The sequence below is a fragment of the Molossus molossus genome, unplaced genomic scaffold (assembly GCF_014108415.1).
Source record: "Molossus molossus isolate mMolMol1 unplaced genomic scaffold, mMolMol1.p scaffold_m16_p_12, whole genome shotgun sequence".
NCBI lineage: Eukaryota > Metazoa > Chordata > Mammalia > Chiroptera > Molossidae > Molossus > Molossus molossus.
In genome coordinates this window covers 14348943-14360388 of record NW_023425347.1, presented here as the reverse complement: position 1 = coordinate 14360388, position 11446 = coordinate 14348943, and the positions used below count along the sequence as shown (strand labels likewise).

Sequence of the window (11446 nt, the reverse complement as noted above, 5' to 3'; positions counted from 1 at the left end):
TGTAGGTGCTAAGTGAATCCCCTCTTGAAGGAGAAATGTCATCAATGTGCTCTGGAAGGAAATGTGAGGTTAATGGAATCCCGGGACTCGAGAGGAACTCAAGGGTCATTTACTTTTAGTTCACATTTCAGTTGTGGACCACCCTCCCCACACCAATATTTTCCAAGTCCTCATGAAGTTTGGGCAAGAAAAATTTTAATGATATCATTTATGTTCATGTGTAAGGAACTGGAGACTTGTTCAGCTCCCATGGTCTACGACGCTTTCCATGTCACAGCAAGTGAAATCCACTTTGATTTAAACTCAGCCCTGACACCTTAGCGGAAGGCCTAGACAGAGCTAAAAAACTGGGTAACAAGGCTCTGAACACATCCAGTTTCCTAAAACTGTAGAATGTCTCAATTAATAGAAATTGATATAGATTCTGTCTTATCAACTTGTAATTGCAGCAGTTCAGAGAAGGCTACCGTGACCTCAGAATCTTCTTTCTCTTCAAACGGCAAAGCTCAAAATTCCACCATTAGAGAATCTTTCAATTCTTTAATTTTTCTTTACAAAAGAATAATTATGGAAAGGTTTATTGCATAAAGTTGCTAAAATTTTGTACAGATATATAATAACTTATTTCGTACAGAAATAACTGGCCAATACATGAACAACTGGAACAACAACAAACTAAAGGAACAGGAGAAGATGAATCTGGAGAGAGAAAGTGCCTATCAAAAACACAGTGTGCAGTAAACAGAGACTTCAGAACTACAGGGCTAGCTGGTCTGTGTCAGCTCTGAGCTTCCTGATAGCCTTTTACAAGTCCTTCCCCTATTCCCTGGTTATTATAAACCAATAGGCCAAATCATATTGCCAGTAGCTTTGCTTAATTTTTCTTATTACCCTGTGGAACCATATGACATAATGCATCATAACTTTAGACAGTGGTAAATGGGATGTAAAATTCCTATTGATCACAGAGTCTCAGACATTACTAAGACGGAGACCCAGCCTCTGCCTTTTGCTACACTTCAGTTTGCAGTCTGTCAGATAGCAAGCTTTTATTAAATGCCTGCCGTGTGCCAGGTGTGAGTTCAGGTCAGACTCCTGAAAGATAGAGAAGGACCCTGCCCTCATGAAGCTTAGATAAAAGAGAGAAAGAGGAACATTCCATAAGGTATAGAAAGCCCATCCCAAGAACCTTATTTCTCTCCCCCAAGAATGTGATGGAATATTACCTGGGAGAAGTACAGGAGAGTCACAAGCATACTCCGAGTATGGAGAACACCGTGCCGTGGCCTTAAGCAGAAAAGGCAAAGATGCGCACAGGAAATAGAAGCAACCAGGAGGACTTGAACATAGTAACTGGGAGTGTTGCAAAGGATGAAGCTGGACATGCAGATCATGCAGAGCTTTGTGTAGCAGGAACTGAGATGTTAGCTTAGTGTCACATGTAGCTATTAATGACTGTAATCTTGCTGGTGACAATATTAGAGTTACTGTCCTTTAAGTGTTCCTCTGGCTACAATTTTCACATTGAATTGTATAATGCAAGATGGGAGCCCTGGCCGGTTTGGCTCAGCGGTTAGAGCCTCGACCTGCGGTCCTGAGAGACCAGGGTTCAGTTCCCGCTAAGGGCACGTACCTCGGTTGCAGTTTGTCCCCGGCCCTGGTCAGTCATGCGGGTGGCAGCCACTCGACGTGTTCCTTTCACATCGATGTTTCTCTCTCTCTCTCTGTTCCTCTCTCTCCCTCCCACTCTACCTGAACAAAAAAATGGAAAAATGTCCTCGGGTGAGGATAAAAAATAAATAAATAAATAAATGATGGGAGGTGGAGGCAAAGACAAAAGATTGGATTAGTCATGGAAGAGGATAATGATACCTTAAACAAAGAGCAACATTAGGAATAAAATGAACACATTTGTACATTTGAACAAGTTAAAGGAATTAAGGTTTATGATACAGAGAAGGATAAATGATATGAGGATGAATACTAAGGATTTTGAATACTGGGTTAAAGGTGAAGCCAGGTTTTTATATTTTTATTAATTAATGAATTTATTTTTGTTACAGATGTTTCTTCTTTTTCCCCCACTGGTTCCCCCCTCTCCCTGCCCTGTGCCCAGCTTTGTTGTCCTGTCCATTGGTCATGCATACATGCATATAAGTTCTGTGGTTTATCTCTCCCCCACACCCCCCTCTTCAGGGTATTGTCAGTCTGTACCCCACTTCCACGTCTCTGGGACTACCCCATTCCTCTGACTGTTATTTTCATTATATTCCACAAATAAGTGAGATCATATGATACTTGTCTTCCTCGGTTTGGCTTGTTTCGCTTAAGATAATACTTCCCAGGTCCCTCCATGTCGTCTCAAAGGATAAGAGATCTTTCTTTCTTACAGCTGCAAAGTACTCTATTGTGTATATGTAACCACAGCTTTTTTATCCATTCTTCTACTGATGGACATTTGGGCTGTTTCCAGATCTTAGCTATTGTAAATATTGCTGCTACAAACATGGGGGTACATATATTCTTTCTGATTGGTGTTTCAGGTTTCTTAAGGTATATTTCTAGAAGTGGGATCACTGGGTCAAATGGAAGTTCAAGTTTAATTTTTTGAGGTAACACCATATTGTTTTCCATAGTGGCTGCACTGGTCTGCATTCCCACCAGCAGTGTACTAGAGTCCCCTTTTCTCCACACCCTCGCCAACACTTGTTGTTTGATGATTTGTTGATGGCGGCCATTCTGACAGGTGTGAGGTGGTGCCTCATTGTTGTTTTAATTTGCATCTCTCTGATGATTAGTGATGTTGAGCATTTCTTCATATGTCTCTTAGCCATTTGTATGACCTGTTTGGAGGGGTGTCTATTTAGTTCCTCTGCCCATTTTTTAATTGGGTCCTTTGTCTTTCTTTAGTTGAGTTGTATGAGCACTCTATATATTGGAAATTAACTCCTTATCTGATGTATCATTGGCAATTATGCTCTCCCATACGGTGGGTAGCCTTTCTATTCTGATGATTGTATCTTTTGCTGTGCAGAAGCTTTTGAGTTTGATGTAGTCCCATGTGTTTATTTTCTCCTTTGTTTCTGTTGCCTTAGGTGATGTATCAGTGAAAATTCTGCTGCGTATGATGTCTGAAATTTTGTTGCCTACAGTTTCTTCTCGGAAGCCATGTTTTTAAAAGGGAAGAGAAAGAGCAGCTTTGACTAGGAAGTGGGGAAATCTATAAGTAACAATGGACACTAATTCAAGAATCATTGTTGTGTGGACATTTGAATTTAAGAGTTCTTCAGTTCAGAAGTGAGATCTGAAACCCAAATAAACATTTGGAGAAAGGTACATGGATGGCATTAGAAGCCATTGGAAACCTACTAGAAAGTTCCCTTAGGGAGTGAGCACAGGACAGTAAAAGAGGATCTATCAAACCAAGCCTTGTGAATGTCAGCATTTGATGACTGAGTTGATCTGAGAGGGAAACAGCAGAGATGTATGGGAAATAAAACAAACAGAAAAAGAACCACAAATACTTGACATTAAGGTAATTTAGAGCCTGGTGTGTCCATATGTGGTTAGTGATCATCTTTTTAGAATATTATGGAGAGATTACATTGAAGACTAAAAAATATCTATTAGATTTAGTTAAATGTACATCATTGGTGAATTTGGCAACCTATGTGTAATTAATTAGCAGATAAAATAAAAACTTCAAATCCTGAAGGAATGATTATTTTGTCCTCAAGCTCTTTTGACAGATATACAAGCAGGTTAAGAGCATTTAAGTAAGTCTCCCAAAGTCACACAGCCATTTCATAGCAGAACTTGAGCTGGACCCTCTCCCACCACTCTCTTCCTAGTATACTTTGGTCACTGATATTTTGTAATCCTGTAGTGTCCATTTAAAGTTTTGATTAAAATAGACCTACAATTACTCAAAGCAGTAATGATAGAGTTCAATTGCTTAGAACAATAAATTTTTTTTTTCTCTAAATATTGATAGGAGTCAGTAAATAAAGATATTTCACTGCAAAAACTTGAGCAATGCTTGACATCAAAGGGTCCACCAAAGACCCTCAGAGATGTCTAGTCCAAGGACTGGATGGATTCTCAGGCATGTGAAGGACATCTTTTATTTTGACATTTAAAAAAAAGGCACCAAATTGTTCAGTTAAAATTACAAACAAACATCCTGTAAAACATCATGTCAAAACAAAACAAAAATCTCCAAACACCATTTTACAGTGACTTATCCGAAAGTATTTGAAAATGGTTACATGCCATTGCTTTTTTCACTTTGGTAAGATGAAAACAACAACACCATTTTTTTTTGTGTGTTAACAATGTACTCTCTAAGGCTAAGCCCTTGTATTCCAACTTGAAGCCTAGGGCAACATTTTTACAGCTGAATTATAAATCCCCGAAAATAAAGATTTATAATGGAAATTCGGCAAACTCCTATCTGATAGATCTCTACTACCTGGAGCTTCTCTAATGAAAGGCGAGCTCTAAGACTCTTTTCAAGATAACTTTGCTAATAAGATTAAATGATGAAAGAATGTCCATATTACAGTGGGTTCTACCTACTGAAAAACATAAACAAAGGAATATGTTACAGCTGAATAGAAGAACGTAAGATATGAAAAATTCTTAGAGGAAATGATGGGTTATTAAGGTATGGATTGTAATATCATCGTCAATCTATAAAACTTTTACAACCTAGTCTTATTTGCACAGAGATTACATCCCCAAAGCTCAGTGCCAAAGACACATGTTAATAAGCTCACAACTTTTAATTAAGCAATATGTAAAAGTAGATTCCCATTAAGCTGTGATTTGTGGGCTAGTTCATTACAGTGGGCCCCAACCACCAGACACATATTCAATACAAATTAAGAAGTCTGCATATTATTCTGCTTAATGTGAGCTTACCAGTCATGTTTTATTGCCAGTTCAGGAGAGTGGTTCATAGAAAGTATTTTTCCCCAAAAGACTAGGACAGAGATCAAAGCCTAATGACCCCATGGTGCTTGTTTAATGAAATGACTCATCTGCATTGTTTATTTGCATAACACAATAATTACTCATACAGTTAATTATCATACATATGATTATCTGACCTGAGGGGTTAGAGTTGTTATTGTCATAAACCCATAGAGGGCAGCCCTAGTAGTTGGTTTGGGTAGTTGGGAGCAAGATTAAATTCCTTTTCATTTCAGTTTGGTTGGTAAAGGAAGTGTTATGCAATTAATGGTCTAAGGAGAATTAGTTAAATGAAAAGAAAATGAGGCTAAATCTTTCCTCCATAAGCTAAATTCTCCAGGAAGTAAAGTGTTAATTCTAAAAACTAAAGCCATGGAACAATGGGTAGAGAATACGATCTCATAACTGTGAATATTTTTAGTGTAGAGAGGGAACCAGATAGAGGAAAAAACTATATTTGACTGCATTCACAATAAAAATTCTTTACATAAAGTATAGTCAGCAATACCTTTAAAAAAATAAATGAGGTATAATATCTAGAATAAGGGTATTTAATTAATAATTTAATCAATGACCCAATTACTCATTGAATAAATATTTATTCAACACTAGTGTGCAAGACATTTTATCTGATATATACATTAATATAGATGCAATTATTTATTTATCTGATATATATACATATATATATGATTCATATATTAATACAAACAAAAACTCTTTACCAAATATCAAATTATTTTTTTAATATGTTTCTGTTGGGTTTTTTAGAGAGAGAGGAAGGGAGAAAGAGAAAGAGAATCAGCTGCCTCCTACACACCCCTACTGGGATGGAGCTCACAACCCGGACATATACCCTGACCAGGAATTAAACCAGTGACCTCTCAACCAAGCCACACCGGCCAGGGCCAAACATCAAATTCTTAGACTTGGCTTATGTTTATTTTAGGTTTTCTATTCAATTCCATTGATTTGTCTGCTTATATCTATTCCAGTAAAGTATTTTAAAATTAGTGCTGTTGTTTTTTTGTTTGTTTTGCTTCAGCTGCTGTTTACTGACATACAGGTAGGCTCTGTAGCAGCCTAGAGGCACTGCAGTAGTGGAGGAAATGAGGGTGGAGGGTGGAGTGTTGCTGCAGCTGAGTGGCGTGCAGGAGCAGAAGCGCATGGTGCAGGACAAGGTGGGAGTGGGGGAGGCTGAGGAGGTTGGAGGAGCAAGTGAAGGGCAGGGCCAGAGTCTGCTGAAACTGGAACCACTGCCTGTCTAGCTGGCTATCTCCCAACCCCAGTCCAGGCCTGGGGGGTTCTCTGAGTGTCCATTTCTACAGGAACTGAACAGAGTGCACGAAGGAGGAGAAGCAGGAACTGTTGCCCTGTTTGTTAACTCTGGGCCTCCAGTCCTACACCCCTGCCTCTCTTCCTTGGGCGGGGCCATAAGATGGGCAGCCTGGCTCTGGGCTACCTCACCTGACCAGGGTCTAAAAAATAGCCACATTTAGCCCAGCCAGTGTGGCTCAGTGGTTGAGCATCGACCCATGCACCAAGTGGTTGCCAGATGGATTCTGGTCAGGACACTTGCCCAGATTGTGGGCCCAATCTCCAGTGGGGGTCATGCAGGAGGTGGCCAATCAGGGTTCTCTCTCATTGATGTTTCTATCTCTCTCTCCCTCTTTCTTCTCTTTCTAAAATCAATAAAGAAAAAAAAAATTTAATGGCCACGTTTTACAGAGGCATTAATCTTCTTCCCTGGTACCCCAGCCCACCCGTGCCACACTACAGCCCCAAGTGAGCACTCCAAGCCTTGCTGGCCAAACGAATGGGTTGGGGGAAGGGATGGGACAGGGACTGGAGGCGGGGCTCTGGGGCCCATCACCGCTGGCTAATACAGGTGAGGTGTTAGTAAAGCCAGAGTCAGGTCACCACTCGGTCAGCACAATGACCACATCTCCCTTCTTGAAGAAGCCTCGAGCCTTGCCACTATTCATGGCCAAGTTCACCTGGAGGTCCACGTCCTCAGCCCAGGCCGCCTGCACTGGGTCCTTACACCCGCAGGCACGATGCCACAGTACTGGTGAGCCTGTGTGGTGATTAGGTGATTAGGGTCACAGCAGTGATTGGGGGCACAGGCACTGGGCTGTACCTGGCTGGTGAACAGACCTGCCGGACTTGGGGAGGATGGTTATGGCCCCGCTGCAGCACTGGAAGGAGGCGTGCAGGGCACCCGTGGCGGCGGCTTCCCTGGGTCACTGTTAATGGGTTGCAGACAGCGGAGTTCCTCAAAAATTGCAAATGGTAGAAGGCTGCCTCTGCCCCAAGGGCAATCAGGGTCTGCATGCGCGCAGTGTCCGAGGTTAGTCCCACTTGGTCTCTCTCCAGACAGCGTGATGCAGTTAGATGTCTCCACCCAGGACTCATTGGCCACATCAGTGCCCTCAGCCGGGGGGGATGGGGCTGCTTGACTGTGCTCTCCAGCGTCTGCGTGGCACAGAGGACAGTCTTCCCAGCCCGGTTGCACCACCAGATCATCTTTTGATCCAGGGAGGCCTTCTCTGCAGGAATCTCAATACCTAGATCACTACGAACCACCGTGATCCCATCACTGGCTTCCAGGATCTCATCAAACCTCCGATCCCCCTCATGACTCTCGATTTTGCTGATTACCTTGCTCTTTTCTTTTTCTCCCAGGACCTTCCTGACTTCATGCGCATCGATGCCTTGTGCATGAAGGATGCGAACACCATGTCTAAATCCTGTTGTACTCCAGACTTCAGATCCCGGATGTCCCTTTCTGACATGGTAGGCGTGTCCACAGCAGCCCCGGGCAGGTTCACACCCTTCTTGCTGCCCAAAGACCCACCGTTGTCCACCCTGTCACCAGGACGTCAACACCCTTCTCCTTCACCCTTAGAGACGTCAGTCCATCGTCCACGCAGACCTTGCTGCCCACTTCCACCACCTGGCACGCGTTCTTGGGGTCCAACCCCAGGGCATTCTCATCCCACATTTCCAGGCAGGCGTTATCCAGAGCGATCTTGAGCGCGGCCCGTTTCGTCTGCTCCACCTCTGCGGTGCCGCGGCCCTTGGTGAGCCCTGTTCGGATCTCAGGCCCTGGGTCCAGGGCCACAGCAGCCGGCTGGCAGGGATGGGATCAGAAGTATAGTCCCGTGGCCGGGCGCAGGTTCTTGAGGTCTCTGCATGGTGCCCGTGAGCTCCACCAGAGAAGTTCAGACGCGCCGTATTCATTGCAGACTTAATCATCTCCGTCAACACCTCCACCGAGCGGAAGCAGGCCAATGGTGCAGATGATGCCGGTGTTCAGCGAGTCACTGTCAGGGGGGCACGGGTGCCCCAGGAACCGCCAGCCCTGGCGTGGCCGCTGCGGGTCTGAATGAGGGTGGTCCCCTCGTCTGACACTCTCTCCGAGGTGCCCCCGCCTGGCCCCGCACCCGCTCCCTCTCCCGCACAGAGGTTTGGAGGTTCCCGGGCAGAGGCGTTGCTCCTGTGCTGAAATTAATGCTGTTTTAAAATACACTTTAAATTTTGTTTGCCCAGGTCTATTTCACTCTTTTTTCTCCTCTGTTTCTTAATGATATACAGGAATGCCTCGAAGATATTTTGTAAGTTGTTTTTTTCAGACCACTGTAATAAAGTGAGTATCACAATAAAGCTAGTAACACAAGTTGTTTGGTTTCCCAGTGCATATAAAAGTTATATTTGCACCATACTGTAGTCTATGCAGTGTGCAAAGGCAACACATCTAAAAAAAAACAATGTACATCTCTGAATTAAATAATACTTTATTGCTAAAAAAAAAAAAAAAAAAAATGCTAACCATCATATGATACTATTGGAAAAGTGGCAACTTGCTTGATGCAGGATTGCCACAAACATTCAATTTGTAAAAAAAAAAAAATAGTACCCGTGAAGCACAATAAAATGAGATGTGCCTGTGTGCACACTATGAGTCTGTTATAAAAATATTAGAAAATGTAGACACCCATAAAAGCAAATCACCTGAAATACCAACAGATAACCAGTGCTGAAATTCTGGCATATTCTTCTCTAATTTTAATGCAAAGATATGCATTTATCTATCCATCTATCATCTATCTATTTATATATAGAGAGAGATGCATGTGTGTCTATACCTATGTATAGACATACATATATGTTCTACTGAGAGATTTTTATAAAATATATTTAGATTACAAATAACATATGTACTTTCTATAAAATGTGTTACAGATGTTTTTCCAAGTAAATTATTGTATGGTAGCAAAAACAAGACTTTGTACTCTGAACCAGGAGTCAGAAAACTATGACTCACAGTTCAAATTTGCTCACTATCTATTTTTATACATAAAGTTTTCCTGAACACAGTTACAACCATTTCTGTATGTATCATCTATGGTCAATTTTGTGCTACAACAAGAGAGTTTAATATATGTCACAGAGACTATACAACCTGTAAACTTAAAAGACTTGTTATCTGATCATTCACAGAAAACAAATAAAAATAGGCCCCTGACATAAACAATCTTCTCAGGAAGACTAGATTTCTACCGCACAGCATGTTGGGACCATATGACTGAATTCTTCCCAATGAGATATGGGTAGAATGAATATAGCCCCTTCTAGGTCTCAACATAAGAAGACCTGTGCAAACTTTTGTCTCTCTTGTCTTTTATTTCAGAACTGTCAGATTAAATATGAAGCAGAGACCTGCCAGTGAATGAGAAACATCTCTTTGTATATGCTATAGAGATTTTATATTCAACTATATTTTTCAATACTGTAAAGAATTTTATTATGAGAACATATTTCTAATTTATTTCACCAATCCTATATTGTTGATTGAATATTTACATTATTTCTAAATAATTTTATGTAAAAAGATATATATACATACATACACACACACACACACACACACACACACATTCAACTTGGTTAAAGGGTTTAAAATTCAACCTATCTGGTGGCAATTGGTTTAGAATTTTCAATCTTTTCTGTTACAAATGATGAACAAATTATCCCAACACTATTTTAAAGACATTTTATCATTATTTCTATTTTAGACAGCTTTATTTAGGTCTAATTGACAAATAAAATTGTACATATAAAGTGTACAAGTGATAATTTAACATACACATTTGTTAAATCATTACCACAATCAGGTTAATTAATACATCCAACACCTCACATAGTATCCTTTGTGTGTGTTGGTGTGTGTGTGTGTGTGTGTGTGTGTGTGTGTGTGTGTGTTGAGAATACTTAAAGTCTACTCTCTGAGCAAATTTTAAGTACACAATGCACTATTATTAACTATGTGACCCTGTTATACACTAGATCCTCAGAACTTAATCATTTTATAGTTGAAGGTTAATTTTCTTTGATCAGCATCTCCCTATCTCCAACTTTCAACCCCTTGTAACCAACATTCTACTCTGTTTCTAGGAGTTTCCTTTTTTTTTTTTTTTTTTAGATTCTACATATAATTGAGATCATACTGTAGTTGTCTTTCTCTGTCTGACTAATTTCACTTAGCATAATATCAATAGTTTTATTGATAATCTTCTAGGTTCATTCATGTTGCAAATGGCAGTATTTCCTTCTATTTGTGGATGAATAATATTCTATTGTATAGATACCATATCTTCTTTATCCATTACTCTATCAATGGACACTTAGATTGTTTCCATATCTTGGTTATTGTAAATAATGCTGCAATAAACATGAATGCAGATATTTCTTTGAGATACTGATTTCATATCCTTTAGATATATATACACAGATATAGGATTGCTGGGTTGTATGGTAGTTTTATTTTTAATTTTTTTAAGAACTTCCACAATATTTTGCATAGTGGCTATAGCAGTTTACATCTTACCCAACAGCATTCAATGGTTCTTATCTCCACATCATTGCCAAAAATTATTATCTGTTGTTTTTCTGATAAAAGCCATTTTATCTTAACAGGTATAAGGTAATATCTCCATTTGGTTTTGATTTGTATTTCTCTAATGATTGATAATATTGAGTACCTTTTCATGTACCTGTTGGCCATGTGGGTATCTTCTTTGAAAAAGGTGTATTCAGGTTTGTTGCCCATTTTTCCATTGAGTTCTTTATGTTTTTGCTATTAAATTGTATGAGCTTTTAAAATATTTTTGGATAGTAATCCCTTATCAGATTATTGGCTTGCAAATATTTTCTCCCATTTTATAGATTGCCTTTTATTTTGTTAATGGATTTCTTTCCTGTACAGAAGGTTTTAAGTTCGATGTGGTCCCATTTGTTGATTACTGATTTTGTGTGTGTGTGTGTGTGTGTGTGTGTGTGTGTGTGTGTGTGTGTTTCGTGTCTTCTCCAACTATCATTGCCAAGACCAATGTCAAGGAGCTTCTTCCCTATATTTTCTTCTGGTACTTTTATGGTATTAGGTCTTATGTTTAAGGCTTTGGTCTATTTT

The 11446-nt window shown here is 40.2% G+C and overlaps 1 pseudogene; it reads right to left on the bottom strand.

The window, feature by feature from the left end:
* Positions 1-6707: 6707 nt before the first annotated feature.
* LOC118626219 overlaps positions 6708-11446 on the bottom strand; it is a 30999-nt pseudogene continuing 26260 nt past the window's right edge.